The following is a 21,600-nucleotide window of genomic DNA, read 5'->3' as shown; positions in this document are numbered from 1 at the left end:
CCCTCCACCAGCAAAAAGATTATGACTTGCTTAAAGCAGAGATGATGGTTAGCACCTTTTAGCAGTAAAGCACTTTTAAATTAAGGTATGTACATTTTTTTCATTTTAGACAGAATGCCATTGGACACTTAACAGTATAGTATAAGTATAACTTTTATGTGCACTGGGAAACAGAGTTTGTGTCACTTGCTTTACTTTGGTGGTCTGGAATTGAATGTGCACTCTCTTCGATGTATGTCTGTAAGCCTTGTTGTTGTATTGATTCCTTTAAGGTTTCTAGTATGCGCCTTTCACTTACGCAGCCCGCCCTGAATTAGGTATTATGTAGCTGTGTGTATCATAAAACTGTGCTTTCACTCCCTTCCACTCTCTCTGCTGCACTTTGTGCTGTTGTCATACATGTGACTTTGACATGTTATAAACTCCTTAAGATACTGCTCTTTTTTGAGTAAACGTATCTTTTAAAGAGAATTAAATGATAAAAAGATTTTAAAATATACTTACCTGTGTATTTACCAATATTATATTGTATTGTGTTGTTAGTCGCTCAGTCTGACTCTTTGTGACCCCACGAGCTGTAGCCCTCCAGGCTCCTCTGCCCATGGAATTCTCCAGGCAAGAATACTGGAGTGGGTTACCATTTCTTTCTCCAGAGCCCGACCCAGGGATGAAACCCATGTCTCCTGCATTGCAGGCAGATTCCTTACCATCTTAGTTATTTACCAGTGCTAGTCTCTTCATTCCTTGGTGTCGACCCACATATCATTTTCTTTCTGCCTGAAGAAGTCCTTTAACATTTCTTGCGGGGCAGGTCTGCAAGGTGATAGATTCTTTCAGCATTTTTATTTCCAAAGTGCTTCTGTTTTCCTTTGAAACGCATGTTTGCCAAGTTCAGAAATCTAGGTGACTTTTCATCCCAGTACTTTAAAGATGTGGTGATTCACTCTTCTTGCTTATGTCGTTTCTGACACAGGATGGCATAGGCTGGTGTCATCCTTGTTTTTGTTCTATGCTTTATTTTTTGGGGCTCCAAGATCACTGCAGATGGTGACTGCAGCCATGAAATTAAAAGATGCTTACTCCTTGGAAGGAAAGTTATGACCAACCTAGATAGCATATTATAAAGCAGAGACATTACTTTGCCAACAAAGGTCCGTCTAGTCAAGGCTATGGTTTTTCTTGTGGTCATGTATGGATGTGAGAGTTGGACTGTGAAGAAAGCTGAGCGCCGAAGAATTGATGCTTTTGAACTGTGGTGTTGGAGAAGACTCTTGAGAGTCCTTTGGACTGCAAGGTGATCCAACCAGTCCATTCTAAAGGAAATCAGTCTTGGGTGTTCATTGGAAGGACTGATGCTGAAGCTGAAACTCCCAATACTTTGGCCACCTCATGGGAAGAGTTGACTCATTGGAAAAGACCCTGATGCTGGGAGGGATTGGGGGCAGGAGGAGAAGGGGACAACAGAGGATGAGATGGTTGGACGGCATCACCGACTCGATGCACATGAGTTTGGGTGAACTCCGGGAGATCGTGATGGATAGGGAGGCCTGGCGTGCTGCGATTCATGGGGTCGAAAAGAGTTGGACACGACTGAGCGACTGATCTGATCTGATCACTGATTTTGGACAATTTGATAATGTTATTCCTTAGTGTAATTTTCTTCGTGTTTCTTAGGGTTTGTCGCAGTTTTGGGGATCTGTGAATCTATAGTTATCATTATGGTTAGAAAGTCTTTGGCAGTTCTTTCTTGTTGTCACAAATGACACGATTTCTTTCTTTTCTTTTTTTTATTAAGTGACTTAGGGACTTCCCTGGTAGTTCAATGGTTAAGACTTCACCTTCTGATGTAGAGATTGTGAGTTTGATCCCTAGTTGGGGAGCTAAACTCCCCATATGCCTTGGGGGCAAAAAAACCAAACCATGAAGCAGAAACAATGTAACAAATTCAGTAAACGACTATAAAGATAGTCACATAAAAAGAATCTTAAAAAAGTGGCTAAGTAGTGTTCTGTTGCAGGTATATACACCACATCTTCTTTATTCATGCATCCACTTACGGGCACTTAGGTTGATTCTGTATCTTTCTACTGTAAATAATGCAATAAACACATGGATGCATATATCTCTTTGAATTTATGTTTTTATATTGCTAAGTGGAACAGCTGGATCATACATTGTTTTACTCTTAATTTTTTGCGGAATGTCCGTACTGTTGTTCATAGTGACTGCACCAGTTGACATTCCTGCCAGCGGTGTAGGAGGGTTCTCCTTTTGTCACATCGTTGACAACACTTGTTTTTTCTTGCCTTTTTGATAATAGCCATTTTAGTGAGGTGATAGCTCACTACAGTCTGGATTTGCATTTGCCAAATGATTAGTGACATTGTGTGTCTTTTCATGTGCCGTAGGCCACCTGTGTGTCTCTCTGGGAAGGTGAGGTTAGTCACCTCCTCTGCCTGTTCTTTGATTGAATTGTTCTTGTTACTGTTGTTGAGTCAGTAATCGTTACTATTGTTGAGTTCACTAATATTTTCCTCTGGAGTTTCTAATATGCTGTTATAATATCCAGTGTAATTTCATCCTAGGTATTTTTATTTTATGACGTTTGACTTGGACCTTTTTATGCCTTCCATGTCTCCGCTTAGCTTTTTGAACATATTCAATATGCTTATAAGAGCTGTTTTAATGTCCTTGTCTGGTAATGTTAACATCTCTGTCCATTTGGGGTCAGTTTTCAAGATTGTTATCGGCATAGATCATGTTTCCCTGCTTCTTCGTGTGCCTGGTGGTCTCCGTTTGGATGTCAGACATTGTTGAGTTTTACCTTGATGAGTGATGGATTTTCACCGTAGGAAATGAGCAGTTAGGGTGATGAGTGGCTCACTGGCTTCATGACACCAGGTTCTTACTGTCTTTACGTTGTGTACACACAATGTGTTGGTCTTTTCCTTGGTTCAGTTTCTCTCATAATCAAAACATGGTGAGCAGGAGCTCTTAGGGTCATATCCTCATTATAACTTTTTTTTTTTTTTAATTAAAAAATGAAAAAAAAAAAAAAAAAAAAAAAGCTTTTCCTTTTTAATTCAGGGAAATCCTTTCCATATGCTTTTCTCTACTGTAGCAGGTTTCTCCTAACAACTCATTAGCTAGAATTAGAATTAGTTCCCATCAATTGCTTTAAACCAGTAACTAATACAAGTGTTGGGACAACCACCATTTGGTTAGATTGTGATTCTCTTCTGGGGCAGGGGATGGTACCTACCTCTCTAAAGGTCATTGCTGCTTGGAAGAGGCCATCGCTGAACAAAACTGAGAGCCTTCGAAGGAAGAAGGTGGAATGGGTGTTAGTAAAAGTAGCAAATACTTTAGATGGTTTTAGAGTATGGGTTAAGCGTCAATAGATTGACATAGGAAATCTCGACAAAGGGTCGTCTATTTGTTATTGGAAGATTTTTCAATAATAACTATTTTTACAGGTGTTTGATGTTCAACATTTTATGTGCCTGTTGGCCGTCTGTATGTCTTCTTTGGAAAAGTGTTTGTTCTAGTCTTCTGCCCATTTTTTAAATTGAAGTCTTTATTTTTGATATTTTGTATGAGCTTTTTATAAATTTTGGATTTTGACCCCTTATCTGTCACACTGTTTGCAAATGTTCTCCCATTCAGTAGGTTATCTTTTCGTTTTGTTGATGGTTTCCTTTACTGTGTAAAAGTTACAATTAGGTCCCATTTATTTATTTTTTGCTTTTATTTCTTTTGCCTCAGGAGACAGATCCAGAAGAAATATTGCTGTAACTGATGTCAAAGAGTGTTTTGCTTATCTTCTCTTCTAGAAGTTTTATTGCTTCAGATCTTGCATTTAAGTCTCTAATTCACTTTGAGTTTATTTTTGCATATGGTATGAGGAAGTTGTTCTAATAGCCTTCTTTTACATGTCCAGTTTTCCCAGTACCACTTACTGAAGAGACTGTCTTTTCTCCATTGTGTATTCTTGCTTCCTCTTCTTAGATTAATAGACCATAATTATGTGGGCTCTCTATTTTCTTCCATTGATCAGTCTGTTTTTGTGCCAGGACCGTTTTGATTATTGTAGATTTGTAGTATAGTCTAGTGTGGATTGTCAAAGGATCATCTTAAATTTGGGGATATGTGGACTATGAAAGAATGTCACACATGAGCATGACTAGGTAATAAGTATGGTGGGGAGTAGTGAGAAATGGAAAATGTTCTTAACTTCACATTCCACATGAGGAATTTAATTAATGAAGTTTCTTAATAAGAAGAGCCGCTTTAACAGGTCTGAACCTTTCAGCTGTCTGTAGTTAAGTTTGAAGACATTTATTTGAACACAGAAATACTTAGGATTGCTGTAGTGATTAAAGGCCAGCAAGTGTGAGTTTCTGAATTTAGGTATTATATGTGAAATATGAAAATAGAATTGTTGTAGAGATGGAATGAGTTATGTTTTGAATTAGTGGAGGAGTTGCAAAATATCTCCATAGTTTCAAGTGTGAGTATATGGGAAAATTAGGAGTTTGACTGTAATGAGTCTTAAATCCCATGAAACGTCTTTGGAACTGTGTCAGGGTTGGAATCTTAGACTGCGTTCCTAGCTAGCCGTGAGAGCAAATCAAGCTGCCGATGGAGAATGTTCAGCAAGAGGACAGAAGGACGATCGACCCTTTTGGCCGTGTTCCGAGGAGGAAGAGATGGCTGTCACGTAGAGTACCTACGAGTTGTGGAAAGGGTGCTAAGAATGACTGAATAGATTTCAGGGGGTATGGCCATTGATTTCACATGTGGGTTTTTTTTTGGTATGATAAAGTTTCCTAAAAGTATAGCATGTTTTTCTAAATAAACCATACTTGCTGTATTGAATGGGGTAGGATCAGAAATCTTGACTTCTTCTTCTGTGTCTGACATTGTTAGCTAATGTCAAGTGACACCCTCACCAGGCAGTTCTACCTGTCTGCAAGGAAATGGCAGCCCACTCCAGTGTTCTTACCTGGAGAATCCCAGGGACGGGAGAGCCTGGTGGGCTGCCGTCTATGGGGTCACACAGAGTTGGACACGACTGAAGTGACTTAGCAGCACCTAGTTTTTTCATTTTGCACAATAAGAAGTTATATGCTGTCTTCATTCTAAAGTGCAAGGCTGTGAGGAGGACTCAGGATCAGTTATGGACTCAGAATGCTGTACCAAGTGCAGAATCTGCTATAGCAGGACAGTGGAAAGTTTGACGACAGAAAGCTTTAGGTACACCTAAGTATAAAAATCAGTGGGTTTGTTTTCATTCGCCCTGCCAACTTGATTCTTACCATTTATTTAGAATTTAAGTTGGGTGGAAGCTAACAGGAAACTAGAAATTTCTGTTACAGAGCTATTAAGAGTTTGATGTTCCTATTCGGTTACACATAGTTAAATTTGGAAGGCCCATTTAGTGAAAATGTTCTTGGCCTTAGTGTTTCTCTTAGTAAAAATCATATTTTGTTTTTAATCATTCTTTTTAGTTTTAATTAAGTTTGATATAATTACCTTTACGCTGAGGTAAGTGGTAGTATTCCTGGATGTTACAAAGAGTTCCTTTGTAAAACCTGGGGGTGGGTGGAGAATATCATGAATTACAATGTGCATAGAATATTTGAAGGCTACACAGGAAATGGGCAAAATTGTTTGCCTCTAGGGAATTTACCCCACCTGACTCTACACAAAGTGACTTCCTTGTGTACCTTTTAGAATGTTTTGAATTTTGAATAATGAAGTTTTTTTTTCCTGATAAAAAACAGTTCCTAATATATAATTAGAATTAATATAGAGTTAATATAATTAATATACAATTGGGATAATTTCTAATATATCCCTGAAAAATGTATTTCAAAAGTTCATTTCTATAGTTTTGCCCTAGCGATGTTTTTTATATATTGTGCGATATAAGCATCCAACTTCATTTTCTCACATAAGGAGAGCCAGTTGTTACTACCTCATGTATTGAAACCTCTTTGTTTTCCCCCTCATTTGAAAGATTACTTCTGTCAGCTAGCAAATGTTCAGTAAATGTATGGATTGTTTCTAAGCTCTGTATTTTAGTTTATATTCTTTATCCCAGTGACAGTACCACCATACTGTTACGGTTACAGAAGCTTGGTAGTAAGTCTTGGTAGCTGGTCAGGCATGTCTTACCTTCATCTCTACCTGTAGCAGAGAAACTTGTAGTAGAACAGTCCTACCACTGTGAATAACTGGAAAAGCTGCATAAAATCTGTTTTCAAAAAAACATTTAAAGGTATTAGAGAAGTGAGGTGAGGACTGGAGGGAGTGAGAGAGAGCCCAGAGGGGAGGATCATGTCAAGAGAGTTTCTGGCCGTCTGTAGAGCTGGGAAGACAAAAAGTTAGGGTTTAGGGGCCATTAACGTTATAGACTTTCATTTGGGACCCTTGAAGCCTACATTCGAGGTCAGCATATTATGTATATGTCTTCATGGTCAGATCCAGCCCACCATCTGTGTATATAGTCCAGAAGCCCGGATAGGTTTTATTTTAAAATGTTAAAAAAATTTAAAAAGAGTGTATTTCATCACACATGAAAATGATATGAAATTCAAACTACAGTATCCATAAATAAGGTTTATTGGAACACAGACTTGTTTATTGTGCACATGGTCTGTGACTCCTGTTGCTCTACAGCGGCAGTCACGCCTTTGCCGCGGCGACCACTTACGCCTGCATTGCTGTGGGCAGGCCGCAGGCCACACAGACCCAGTCGTAACTCATCACCTTTGCATTGCCACATGTTCTCTTGGGATCTTCTCTCTTTTACTACTGCATGCCTTTCATGTTAAAGAAGAGGAAACGAGAAGAATGGACCTCAGTAATAGTGCTTTTGAGGCATTAGTGGAGTGGATTCAGTTGATACCAAATTGGATGGCAAAGTATTATATTTATTATGCTGAGACACTATAGCTGTGCTGAAAAAAATACAGTGTATGTCAATATTAACCTGATTGAGCACATACCATGCTAATCCCAACTCATAGGAAAGCAGTGAGCAGAAAAAAGAGTAAGTTAAAATGAACTGTTTTAGATCCCCTGGAGGAGGAAATGGCAACCCACTCCAATGTTCTTGCCTGAAAAGTCCCATGGACAGAGGAGCCTGATGGGTTTATAGTCTGTGGGGTCGCATGCATGCAGTCACGGCACAGATCCTTTTCAAAAGTGAAGGATGAAAATGAGTTGTAACTAAAGGTAAATTTCTGAGTGGCTCATTTGTTAGCCAAGTAAGGAAAGCCATTTTTCAGTAGAAGTTAATTAAATCATGTTTGACTACAGCAGTTAAAGAAATGCGTGCACAGAAAATAAACTTTGGACCGTTAGCCTTTCAGTAAGAATAGTTGTTTTAAAAGTTGAGGACACTTTGGGTAATATCAGTTAATAATCATTTAAAAAACAAGGCAAATGATTTCTAGTGGTTTTTATAGGCTCTTGATGAGTCAAGAGATGTTGTGGTACTGCTCAGTTGTTTATTTCAGCAGCCACTGCTCATTTAAGTGACTGAAAAATTAGTCTTTATGAATAGTCTGCATGAAAATATTTTCAAAGAAGTTGAAACAATGGTTTCAGTATAACATGAAGTGGAATCTGCTAAGATGTGTGCAATAAATATTGGTAAAAATAAGCATGGAGCATAAAAAAGCCTTAGTTTGACAAATTTGCGAAACTCGTTGAAACATAAAGGTGTTTAAAAGCCTATGTTTATTTATTGTATTCATTTGTCAGGAGGCACTTTACAGAAAATAGTTAAATCTGTCCAGGTTATTAAACTTACAGTGTCATTGGTGAGTTTCATTTGCTCTTGAGGATGTCACCATCTCAATGCTAGGAGTTTTTGTTGGAAATCAAAGCTGAATGGACTGAATTTTCTTACAGTGTAGCAATTTGATGACTGAGCAGTGGTAATGTTTTATTGCAATTTTTAAAATTTGGGGGTTGTGATTAAATTTTTCTGAAAAAGATTGCCCTCCAAATACTTAATGGATGTGGAAGTTAACTTCTGTTGGAGACTTGGTAATGCTTCCTAGTGAACTCAGCCTAAAATTACAAGGCAGGGCACTGCTTTCATGTGAAACCTACACCGTGATAAATTTATTTGTACAGCAACCAGTGTTTGAATCACAGGTTATGTCGAGCTGCTCTATACACTTTTCATGCCATCAAAATTTAAAGTGAAAACCAGAATCTACATTCACACACAGAAGTTTGATACAGAAATATCTTCCAAGCTCAAACTAGAGTTCCAATAGCAGTTTTTGGGTCTTGAGGCAAATACAAAGGAAATGTCCATATTTCAGAATCCATTTACTTATGTAATTGAGAGGCTTCAACCTGTGCTTTAATTGAAATATAATTACATGCTAAAAGCAAACATCAAGACTAATAAAAAATTTTAAGTACCTTGCAAAAATGAATATGCCCAAAGGAAATTATATGCTTATGGATTGGTATCAGTATGTGGCCGTACGTCTGTGTGGAAGATTTTTTCAAAGATGGATATATAAATTTCATTGTGTATCAGAATGAACAGATGAATATTTACAATCCTTTTAGTTACAGCTTTGGAAAGTGAAAGTGAAGTTGCTCAGTCGTGTCCGACTCTCTGCGACCCCGTGGACTGTAGCCCACCAGGCTTCTCCATCCATGGGATTCTCCAGGCAAGAATACTGGAGTGGGTTGCCATTTCCTTCTCCAGGGGATCTCCCCGACCCAGGGATCAAACCCAGATCTCCCACATTAGAGGCAGATGCTTTAACCTCTGAGCCACCAGGGATATTAAATGAAGTGTTATCCTCTCTTCAGATCCATTCTTCTCATTATTAGGCTTACATTACCCCCTCAATTATATTCAATTATGATCATATTTTGAATAATTACTAGTTATTTAAAATTTGTAGAAATTTATTTTCTCTCTTGGTAGAGAAATACTTGTCTACTATTCTTAATTTTGCCTTTGTCCTACAAAGCATAAAATATTTATTGTTTGGCCCTTTTGAGAAAGGTTTGCTGATTCCTCAGAATAAGAAAAAAACTGGGTGGCATGGAAGGTGTGGGATGGGGTTGGGAGTGGGAGGGATGTTCAAGAGGGAGGGGACATGTGGCTCAGTTGTAAAGAATGTTCCTGCCAGTGCAAAAGATGCAGGTTCGATCCCTGGGTCAGGAAGATCCCCTGGAGAAGGAAATGGCAACTCACTCCAGTATTCTTGCCTGGGAAATCCCATGGACAGAGGAGCTTGATGGGCTATATAGTCCATGAGGTCGAAGAGAGTTGGACACGACATAGCGACTAAACAACAACAATCCAAATGTCCAGTAAGTTTTTGAAAAGATGCACGATCCCGTTAGCAATCATGAAATGCAAATTGAAGCTGCCCTAAGATAGTATTCCATACCTATAAGATCAGCAGAAATTAAGTCTGAATGTAGCAAGTGTTGGAGAAGGCAATGGCACCCCACTCCAGTACTCTCGCCTGGAAATCCCATGGATGGAGGAGCCTGGTGGGCTGCAGTCCATGGGGTCGCACAGAGCCGGACATGACTGAGCGACTTCACTTTCACTTTTCCTTTCATGCATTGGAGAAGGAAATGGCAACCCACTCCAGTGTTCTTGCCTGGAAAATCCCAGGGACAGGGGAGCCTGGTGGGCTGCCGTCTATGGGGTCGCACAGAGTCGGACACGACTGAAGCAACTTAGCAGCAGCAAGTGTTAGTCTGGTTTGGCCCGTACTCTCAAACTCTGCTAGTGAGAATGAAAATTGGAGCAGTCATTTGGGAAAACATTGTAATTATCTGGTAAAGTTGAAGAGCCCCCTATTTTATGACCCAACAGTTTCGTTTCTGTTTATATACCATTATGATACAGTGTTCTCAAACTTTTTGCTCTCAGGATACCTTTATGCTCTCGTTTTGAAACACCAATGTGTACAGTAACAGAAGAGAGCTGAATTCTCCTGTGGGCTTCTGCGTTCAGCGTGTTAAAGTATGCTGGTTTGGTTGAAGAACACAAGGAAAATCCAGCCTCAGAGCACCTCAGAGTACTTCCAGGGCTTTCTGGTTTCAGCAGTCAGCATGCTGTGCCTGGGGGTGATTTTCTCTGTATTCTTCCTGCGTGGGGTTTGTTGAGCTTCTGAAAATTGTAAGTTTTTTTTCCCACCAATTATGTGAAAAGTTTGGCCTCTTTGTATTCTGTTTTTGGTCCCATTTTCTCTCTTCTCTTCAGCTCTCATTACGTGTGTGTCAATACATTTGATCGTGTTGAATATTGACATAGGTTACTGAGGCCGTGTTAATTTTTCAGTAATTTTACAGTTTCTTCCTCCAAAGGGACGAACACTTTGTTTTCAAGGTCAGTGACTATTTCTTCTGTCATTTCCATTCTCTTTGTTAAGCACATCCACTGAAATTTTTATCTAAATTCCTATGTGCAGGAATCTCTGTGGGGTTTCACTGTGTAACTTTCATATCTTCTCTTGTTCTACTGCTGGTTATGACCAGCTTTTTCCTGTATGTTGTTGAACATATTTCCAGTAGCTGCTCTAAACTCTTCTGTTTATCTTGTCATTTGCTATTGGATACATACTTTTTTTCTTTGCGAGTCCCGTTTTCCTCTTTTTTTTGTCTGTAAGTATCATTTTTGTTTTTTTCTTTTTTGGGAGACTTTGATTATTGCTGGCCTTAACAGTCCAAACTCCATCATCTCAGCAGCCAGCACATCAGCAGTCTCCCTCAGTCCCTTCAGCTCACAGCTCAGCTGTGACTCTCCCCGAACTGCGCAGAGTCTCTCTGTGAACACGATCTCGGTGGCTTTGAGAGTCTGGGGGACTTGCTTCGTCTCGGTGGCTTTGAGAGTCTGGGGGACTCGCTTCGCTGTGGCTTCCACCCTGCAAGGCTTCCTCTCAAGTTCCATCCTTTCCGTCATTGTTGATCTCTTCCTGTCTTCTCACCCCAGTAAGACTGATGCTGTCAGTTTGAGATCTGGTACCACTCTGCCCCTTCCATGCACACTAGGAAATGGCCTTAGCTGAAACCCCTTTAAATATGGACCTTAGCCTGTGATGTTCTTTCTTGTCAGGAATCTAATGTCCTGCCATTACAGGCTTGGTTGTTCACAAGTGACTTCAAGTATATAGATTTTGTATGTTACTGAGATTTTACAAATTTTGCTTCCAAGAAAGTTATTCTGATACTGGCCTGTTTGCCCTTACCCAATAAATAAATTGCCTTTTTTTTCCCCCCTGAGTGAGTCATTCTTTGATTAAAGTATATTTTATATACAATATAACTTACTCCTTCCAAGCATACCGTTGAACATATTTCAAGAAATAAGTACAGTGTATGTAACTACCATCATAGTCAAGATACAGACTATTTCCTTTACCCTACAAAGTTCACTCATGACCCTTCCACGTCAGTCCCCTCCCACTTCTCCAGCTCCCGGGCACTCATAATTAGATCTGTTTCTCTTCCTGAAGTTTTTTTTTTTGTTTTTTTTTTGGTTTTTTTGTTTTCACTTTTTCTGCCTTCTCCAGACTGATTTGTAAATGGAATCATCCAGAAATCTTTTCTGTCTTTTGTACTTAGCATAGCTGTTTGGGGATTCATCCATTCACCAGCTGAGAGATTTCTTCCTGTTTGGTGCTCTTATATTTATGCAGTGGCTGTGAACACATATGTAACATGTTCTGCATTATTACCACCACTGGGCATTGTTGGTATTTCTAAGTTTCAGCCATTTTGGTTGGTTGGTGTATAGTGATACTTCATTGTGGGCTTGAGGATTTTGCATTTCTGGATATTAAGAAGAGGTGGCAAGAATACACAGAAGAACTGTACAAAAAAGATCTTCACGACCCAGATAATCACGATGGTGTGATTACTCACCTACAGCCAGACATCCTGGAACGTGAAGTCAAGTGGGCCTTAGGAAGCATCACTATGAACAAAGCTAGTGGAGGTGATGGAATTCCAATTGAGCTATTTCAAATCCTGAAAGATGATGCTGTGCAAGTGCTACACTCAATATGCCAGCAAATTTGGAAAACTCAGCAGTGGCCACAGGACTGGAAAAGGTCAGTTTTCATTCCAGTCCCAAAGAAAGGCAATGCCAAAGACTGCTCAAACTACCACACAATTGCACTCATCTCACATGCTGGTAAAGTAATGCTTAAAATTCTCCAAGCCAGGATTAATTAAAAGACGCTTACTCCTTGGAAGAAAAGTGATGACCAACCTAGACAGCATATTAAAAAGCAGAGACATTACTTTGCCAACAAAGGTCTGTCTAGTCAAGGCTATGGTTTTTCTAGTGGTCATGTATGGATGTGAGAATTGTACTATAAAGGAAGCTGAGCGCCGAAGAATTGATGCTTTTGAACTGTGGTGTTGGAGAAGACTCTTGAGAGTCCTTTGGACTGCAAGGAAATCCAGCCAGTTCATGCTAAAGGAGATCAGTCCTGGGTGTTCATTGGAAGGGCTGATGTTGAGGCTGAAACTCCAATACTTTGGCCACCTGATGCGAAGAACCGACTCATTGGAAAAGACCCTGATGCTGGGAAAGATTGAGGGCAGGAGGAGGAAGGGATGACAGAGGATGAGGTGGTTGGATGGCATCATCGACTCGATGGACATGGGTTTGGGTAAACTCTGGGAGTTGGTGATGGACAGGGAGGCCTTGCATGCTGTGGTTCATGGGGTCACAAAGAGTCGGACGCGACTGAACTGAAGTGAAGGAAGTAGAACACATCTTTAGTGAGGTGTCTGTTCAGATCTTTTGTTCCAGACTCCCCCATTTTCCAGTTGATTTGTCTTCTTACTTTTGAGTTATAAGAGTTCTTTATATTGTTGCCGTAGAAGACATTCATTAGAAGTGTATTTTGCAAATATTTTTGTTGAATCTGTGACTTGTTTTCCTTTTTAAGTATTTTTTGAAAGAGCTGAGTGTCTAATTTTGATGGTTTGTTATTTGTCATTTTGTCTTATGATTATGCTCATTATGCCTTATATTAGAAATAGTCCAAGTTTTCCTGCATATTCCAAGGTGGTGGTTATTGTTTAGTCCCTGAGATGTGTCTTGACTCTTGCAACCCCACGGAATGTACCCTGCCAGGCTCCTCTGTCCGTGGGATTTTTCAGGCAAGAACATTGGAGTGGGTTGCCATTTTCTTCTCCAATTCTAAAGTAACCTTAAGGTTATTTATTCATTTTATAGTTAAATTGCATGTGTGATAGTGAGAATATAAGCTAAGGTTTAAGGTTCTTTGTTTCCAACGTGGATATTTAGTTGTTCCAGCATAATTCTAAGACTATGATTGTCTTGAATTATCTTGACTGTTGGTCAGAAGTAAGCCACACACACATACAAAAAGATATATATTTTAAAAAACGTGAATTCATATTGATATGTTTAAATTCAGTCCATTAGCTTGTTGTAACATTTAAAATTTTTTTATTCCCCTGTCCAACCTATAATTGTAACTTTTAACTTTGATTAATAGCTCCTCTACCTAAAAAAGGTATAAGAAAAAGGTAAGTTGTTTATTTGTGTATCAATCTAAAAAAACTCTGAAATAACTATACTCGTATTACACATTCAAAACTAGTAATCTGAAATGAGATTTAATATATTCATCTTTTGAGCCTACTACTAGTATAGAAGATATTTTGAGTTATTTGCTATGATTAGGTAAATACTATGTTAATACATAGTCAGTTGCTATAAGCATTTTAGTTGATGGCATTAATGTTTTTACTGATCACACTTCTGTGAAAGTAATTTTTTCCAGTGGCTCTTACTTGTCAGTGGAGAGTAATGGAAGTCTACGCTGCCACTACTCTGTTTGTGAGACAGGTGGCAACACTGAAATTTGTTTTCATGCTGCCTTCGGATCACTGCTTGCAACTCCTCCAAGCTGAGCTCTGTTATCACTGCCTACAGCATAGATGAGTCTTGCCTGTTTTTGTGCTGATACAATGGCGCCTGCAGGCGGCGCTAGTGGTAAAGAACCCTGCTACCAGTGCTGGAGACATAAGAGAAGAGGATTCGATCCCTGGGTCAGAAAGATCCCCTGGAGGAGGGCATGTCAACCCACTCCAGTATTCTTGCCTGGAGAATCCCATCGACAGAGCAGCCTGGCGGGCTCAGTCCCTGGGGCTGCACAGAGTCGGACACGACTGAAGCGACGTAGAGTTGTTGTTGCTGTTCAGTTGCTCAGTCATGTCCCTCTTTGCATCCCCATGGGCTGCAGCATGCCTGGTGTCTTTTTTTTACACGCCATTATACTTGTGAGATTCACTCAAATTATTGTTTGTAATATTATTCGTTTATTGTCATTGTTGTATAGTATTCTGTTGTGAAAAAAAACATAATTTATCTCCATTTTTCTTATTGGGCGTTTGTGGGGCTTTCTAGTCTGGGACTGTTACGACTTGTGTTTTGTGAACATTCCAGTATGCTACTTTTGTTAGGCACCAAGGATTAACATTTAATGGCATTCTAATTTAAATTTTCTTCTTTTCTTCTTCTTTTCTTATGAGTGAGAGTCATCATGTAAACGAGACAAAGTATTTATTATGTTCTGGGGTTAGGTTAGTGGGATTTGCGTTACTTACCCATATGTAACTATTTGTGAATTCCTCAAGTTCAGTTCCTCTTCATGGCATTGTGAGCGTGGGCAAGGAATTTGACTTCTGCTCTTCATTTATAAAAATAAAAAGTCATGGTACCTACCTAAAATGGTGGTTGTTAAATAAGGTAATATTTGTTAAATGCTTGGCATAGTTGCTCACTTCATCCTGTATGTTATGTGTTTTATTGGCCAATTTTCTGTCTTCTCTAAATTATTGGTGTGTATAAAGTGTCATTGTTTGTTTTGAAGTTGCTTTCATTTTTATAATCTTTAAGTTTTGTATATTCAGGATACTAGAAATTTGTAATTAAAATTCAGGGTGTTTTTTTTTTTTGTCATTTTCTCTAAGATGTGTATGTGTTTACCATATAAAAGTTTAATGGAGTCAGATTTATTCATGTTTTTATTTTTGGTTAAAGCTGTTAGGGAACTATAGATTAAAGTTTATAGATGTTAGAGGACTCTTGGTTTAAGGCTTCTGATTTGTGAGTGCTTCTGTCCACCCGAAAATTCACTGTAGTCTTGACCCAGTAGGGAGAGGGCACATTTGTGGGCTCAGGAATGCTTGCCTTAGGATAGCCTCTGAGGTTTTGCTTCTATATGTTGAAGATGGAGTTTAAAACATTTACCCTGTTTACTGTGGACGGTGACTGCAGCTATGAAATTAAAAGACGCTTGCGCCTTGGGAGGAAAGCTATGACAAACCTAGACAGTGTATTAAAAAAGCAGAACATCAGTTTGCTGACAAAGGTTATTGTTCAGTTAGCACGACTTGTCTGACTCTTTGCGACACCATAAACTGCAGGCCACCAGGCTTCCCTGTCGTTCATTTGTCTCCTGGAGTTTGCGCAAACTCATGTCCATTGAGTCAGTAATGCCATCCAACCATCTCATCCTCTGTTGCCCACTTCTCCTCCTGCCCTCTTACCTTTTCCAGCATCAGGGTCTTTTCCTGTGAGTCAACTGTTCGCATCAGGTAGCCAAAGTATTGGCGCTTCAGCATCAGTCCTTCCAATGAATATTTGGGGTTGATTTCCTTTAGGGTTGACTGGTTTGATCTCCTTGCTCTCCATGTAGTCAAAACTATGTTTTTTCCAGTAGTCATGTATGGATGTGAGAGGCTGGACCATAAAGAAGGCTGAGCATCGGAGAATTGATGCTTTCAAATTGTGCTGCTGGAAAGGACTTTTGAGAGTCCCTTGGACAGCAAGGAGATTAAACCAGTCAGTCCTAAAGGAAATCAACCCTGATTATTCATAGGAAGGAGTGATGCTGAAGCTGAAGTTCCAGTACTTTAGCTGCCTGATGTGAAAAGCCAACCCATTGGAAAAGGCCCTGATGCTGGGAAAGATTGAGGACAGGAGAAGAAGGGGGCAACAGAGGATGAGATGATTGGATAGCAGCAGCGACTCAATGGTCATGAATCTGAGCAAACTCCTGGAGAGAGTGGAGGACAGGGAAGCCTGGCGGGCTGCAGTTCATGGGGTCACAAAGAGTCAGACATGACTTAGCAATTGAACAACAACAACCCTGTTTACTTCATAGCATTGAGTAAGGAAGACATTGGGTAATATTAAGTATCATGACAAAAAATTTTTTTTAAAATATTTGCTTGGCAGAGACTAAATCATGGAGGGCCTTGGAATACTGTTATCTGTTGCTGTATAAAAGTGACCATAAGTTTAATGGTGTAAAACAGCACCCACTTGTAGATGAGAAGTTTGGGCCGGCTCAACAGTGCTTTTTGTGTAGGATCCCACAGGGCTCAAAATAAGAGATCTATCAGGCTGGGTGTTTGTCCAGAGGTTTAGGAGGAATCCTCTTTTAAGCTCACTTAGCTCATGGGGTCAGAGTTCAGTTCTGTGCAGTCTTAGGACCAAGGTCCCCATTTCTTTCTTGGCCATTTGCCTGGGGTTCCTTTCAGCTCCTCGGGGCACTCTCTGGTCTTTGTATGTGGCTTCTTTCATCTTCAGAGACATCCTTGTGGTGCTGAAATCCTTCACTTGCTTTGAATTTCTTTGACTTCCCTTTCTGCTACCAGTTGGAGAAAAATCTGTGCTTTTAAGGAATCATGTGATTAGACTGCGTGCGTGCATGCTAAGTTGCTTCCGTTGTGTCCGGCTCTGTGCTATCCTATGCACTGTAGCCTGCCAGGCTTCTCTGTCCATGGTGTTTTCCAGGCCAGAATACTGGAGTGAGTTGCCATTTCCTACTCCAAGAGATCTTCCTGACCCAGGGATCGAACCCGCGTCTCTTGTGTCTCCTGCATTGGGAGGTGTGTTCTTTACCACTAGTGCCACCTGGGAAGCCCGTGAATGTCATTTATCATCTTCCTGAACATGGTATTAGGGTGGGTTTACTTCCTTAGATGGCTCATCCTATGTATTATGTGCTGATTCTTACTGGCTTAGTTCTGGTGTCTAGCTTTACTTATTTTTGTTTGGTCTTGAGGTTTCCCTGTTTGCCCACGCTGTGTGACATGTGGGATCTTATGTCCCTGAACATGTGCTTCTGTGGTGGAAGGGCAGAGTCCTAACCACTGGATTTCCAGGGAAGTCCCCTGAGTTTTGCCTTTTTCAAGCTGTATTTTTTATTTCTGAGCTAAATTTGCCATATCTCAAGGATTTTGACATGTTTCTTATTTAATCACTTCAAAAATAATATATATATTCTTTTGATTTAAAGGCCATCTGCTGCTATTGAAGAAAGTTTTCAGTTTTTCTAGTGGATGAATAGATTTCAGGAGTTTATCCTTATATTGTGAATTTATAATTATTAATGTGTTAGGTTTAGGACATAAGTGCTTTAAAAAACAAGACCTAGGAAATACCTGATTTTTTGAATTGGTTGGATTTTATTATAGCCATATATGAAGGTAAAGGTGAAAGTCGCTCAGTTGTGTCTGACTCTTTGCGACCCCATGGACTGTAAAGTCCATGGGATTGTCCAGGCAAGAATACTGGAGTGGGTAGCCTTTCCCTTTTCTAGGTGATCTTCTCAACCCAGGGATTGAACCCAAGTTCAAGTCCACATTGCAGGTGGATTCTTTACCAGTTGAGTCACCAGGGAAGCCTTGATATTGTGAGTTAAAAAGAATTCTGTGTACATTTAAATAGATTGTATATTTACTATTTTTGGAATTTGGAGATCTATCTATGTGTAAATTGGAATTAGATTTGACCATCGTTAATTGCACTCATCCACACGCTAGTAAAGTAATGCTCAAAATTCTCCAAGCCAGGCTTCAGCAAAACGTGAACCGTGAACTTCCAGATGTTCAAGCTGGTTTTAGAAAAGGTAGAGGAACCAGAGAACAAATTGCCAACATCCGCTGGATCATGGAAAAGGCAAGGCAGTTCCAGAAAAACATCTATTTCTGCTTTATTGACTATGCCAAAGTCTTTGACTGTGTGGATCACAATAAACTGTGGAAAATTCTTCAAGAGATGGGAATACCAGACCACCTGACCTGGCTCTTGAGTAACCTGTATGCAGGTCAGGAAGCAATAGTTAGAACTGGACATGGAACAACAGACTGGTTCCAAATAGGAAAAGGAGTACTTCAAGGCTGTATATTGTCACTGTGTTTATTTAACTTATATGCAGAGTACATCATGAGAAATGCTGGTCTGGATGAAACACAAGCTGGAATCAAGATTGCCGGGAGAAATATCAATAACCTTAGATACTCAGATGACAGCACCCTTATGGCAGAAAGTGAAGAGGAACTAAAAAGCCTCTTGATGAAGGTGAAAGAGGAGAGTGAAAAAGTTGGCTTAAAGCTCAATATTCAGAAAACAAAGATCATGGCATCTGGTCCCATCACTTCATGGGAAATAGATGGGGAAACAGTGGAAACAGTGTCAGACTTTATTTTTCTGGGCTCCAAAATCACTGCAGATGGTGATTGCAGCCATGAAATTAAAAGACGCTTACTCCTTGGAAGAAAAGTTATGACCAACCTAGATAGCATGTTGAAAAGCAGAGACATTACTTTGCCAACAAAGGTCCGTCTAGTCAAGGCTATAGTTTCTCCAGTGGTCATGTATGGATGTGAGACTTGGACCGTGAAGAAACCTGAGCGCCGAAGAATTGATGCTTTTGAACTGTGGTGTTGGAGAAGACTCTTGAGAGTCCCTTGGACTGCAAGGAGATCCAACCAGTCCATTCTGAAGGAGATCAGCCCTGGGTGTTCTTTGGAAGGAATGATGCTAAAGCTGAAACTCTAGTACTTTGGCCACCTCATGTGAAGAGTTGACTCATTGGAAAAGACTCTGATGCTGGGAGGGATTGGGGGCAGGAGGAGAAGGGGACGACACAGGATGAGATGGCTGGATGGCATCACTGACTTGATGGACGTGAGTTTGAGTGAACTCCGGGAGATCATGATGGACAAGGAGGCCTGGCATGCTGCAATTCATGGGGTTGCAAAGAGTCGGACACTACTGCGTGACTGAACTGAACTGAATAAATTATCTTGATTTCTGAGAGCTGTATTAAATCCAGTCTATTTATATATTTCTATTTAGCTTTACTGTTTTTTGTAAACAAATTTTTATTGTAGTATTAAAACTTTTTTTTAAAGTTGAAGTTAGCTTTATTAAGGAAATTCATTGGGCATGTGAACTTTAATGACTTTATTCTTCTGTTGAGATTTTCAGTCTAACATTAGACTCATTTAATGTGAACTTTATCTTTGCCCTGCTCACTGCTTTTGATTTGAACCCTATTTTTATGATCAATAGTTGCTAAACCTGCTTGTGTTTTGATAGCAATTGTCTGCTGTTTGCCCCTAGCTCATTATCTTTGAATATCTTGTGTTACTGTGCCTCATTCACATTGTGTGTATATATATTTCTACACATAAATAAAAGCTTTGTGTGTATTTATGTCTATAATAAGTGTGTGCACTCGTGTATATAAAGTATCTTTTGCACATTTTGAAAGTTGCTATTTTTGGGGTTTCCCTGGTGGCTCAGTGGTAAAGAATCCACCTGCCAGTTCAGGAGACACAGATTTGATCTCTGATCCAAAAAGATCCCACATGCCTTGGAGCAAATAAGCTGGTGCACCACAGCTACTGAGCCTGTGTTCTAGAGCCCAAGAACCCAGCGACTGAACAGCCTGTGCCCCACTACCAGAGAAGCCACTGTGAGGAGAAGCCCCCACACCTCAACGAATAGCAACATTCTTCTGTGGAAGCTCATGCTCTCCACAGCTAGAGAAAACCCCGAGTGGTAACCAAGACTCAGTACAGCCAAATAAATACATAAAATTACTTTTTTTAAAAGTTGCTATTTTTTAATATGGACTTTATCCTATTTACATTTATTATCTAAATTTTACGGTAATGTCGCAGGTATTAAAATTTTAGGTTCAAATAATTTTTTTGTAGACTTTGAAAGATACTGCTTTTTGTTTTTGTGTTTAATATTGCCAGTGAAAAGCAATGCCTGATTCTCCTTCCTTTGTAAATGCCTTGTTTTCTTCTTGGTGGAGCTACTAAGATTTTCTCTTTATCTTAAAAATTTTACCAGTGTTTCTAGGTGTAAGACATCTTAATCAGAAGCTGGTCTTTGTTCGGGCAGGTGTTTTTTGTAGTGATACAGATAACAGTGGAACAGAAAAAAATTGGCTCTTGTCTTTCAGCTTCCTCATCCATTAAATGGAAAGTATGTTTAATCAATGTTACCTCTGATGTTAGATATTATCATAAATTTTCTAGAGTACTTTGACCATAATTGTTCCATTCTCTCTTCTGGTACTTTGTAATAGACAGACATTGGACCATTCTGATCAGTTTCACATGTCTGTTTTGTTTTTTTTTCTTACTTTCTGTCTTCATTTTTTATTGCTGACTGCATTCTGGGAGAATCCTAGTTGACTAATAAGAAGAAAATTTGGTAAAGGTTATAAGCAGTTTTCTTCCTTAGAAGAAAAGCAGTGATCAATCTAAACAGCATATTAAAAAAGCAGAGACATTACTTTGGCAACAAAGGTCCATCTAGTCAAAGCTATGGTTTTTCCAGTAGTCATGTATGGATGTGTATTTGGACTATAAGGAAAGCTGAGTGCTGAAGAATTGATGCTTTTGAACTGTGGTGTTGGAGAAGACTCTTGAGAGTCCCTTGGACTGCAAGGAGATCTAATCAGTCTTTCCTAAAGGAAATCAGTCCTAAATATTCATTGGAAGGACTGATGCTGAAGCTAAAACTCCAATACTTAGACCACTTGAAGGGAAGAACTGACTGACAGGAAAAAACCCTGATGCTGGGAAAGATCAAAGGCTGGAGGAGAAGGGGACACAGGATGAGATGGTCAGATGGCATCATCGACTCAATGGACATGAGTTTGAGCAAGCTCTGGGAGTTGGTGGTGAACAGGGAAGCCTGGCGTGCTGCACTCTGTGGGGTCGCAAAGAGTCGAACACGACTGAGTAACTGAACTGAACTGAAAAACAGTTTGGTGTGTTGAAAACTAGTAGGATTTTATACTTCTTAGAGCACGTAGACAATTACCGCAGTTGATATAGAATAAACACATGATAATTAATTGAACGAGCTTTGAAATATCCTTTTTTTTGTTATCCATTTTTGTTAGTGCTTCATAATCATCTTTAATTTCTGAAATTTTGCTGATTGTATTTTGTTGGATAGTATAAATTTATTTGGGAAGAGCCTTATTTTTATTTAGTGAAATTAAAGTTTTGGGAGTTCCTTAGACTCTTTTCTTACAGGGGAGAACTCTTGTAATATGAACTGTCATTGAGAGTTTTTTCTTGGATATGTTCTTGGACAAATGTCAAAAGATATTATAACACTTTTCTTTTTATCTCTCTGTCTCCTTCTCTCTTTTTTTAATGATTAAAAAAGTAGAAAAAATTATTCAGGAATTTTAAATATTGAGTAAAATAAATTGTTTAGTTGAT

At 39.4% G+C, this 21,600-nt stretch overlaps 1 protein-coding gene across 17 annotated transcripts in view; it reads left to right on the top strand.

Moving 5' to 3' along the window:
• The window catches only part of KMT2C (lysine methyltransferase 2C), a 262,120-nt gene that overhangs the window by 116,165 nt on the left and 124,355 nt on the right, over window positions 1–21,600 (top strand). The gene's annotated exons all lie outside the window — the stretch shown is intronic.

This window comes from Bubalus bubalis, chromosome 8, assembly GCF_019923935.1.
Source record: "Bubalus bubalis isolate 160015118507 breed Murrah chromosome 8, NDDB_SH_1, whole genome shotgun sequence".
Taxonomy (NCBI): Eukaryota; Metazoa; Chordata; class Mammalia; order Artiodactyla; family Bovidae; genus Bubalus; species Bubalus bubalis.
The sequence above is the reverse complement of the archived record's forward strand: the minus strand, read 5'-3'. Positions and strand labels throughout refer to the sequence as shown.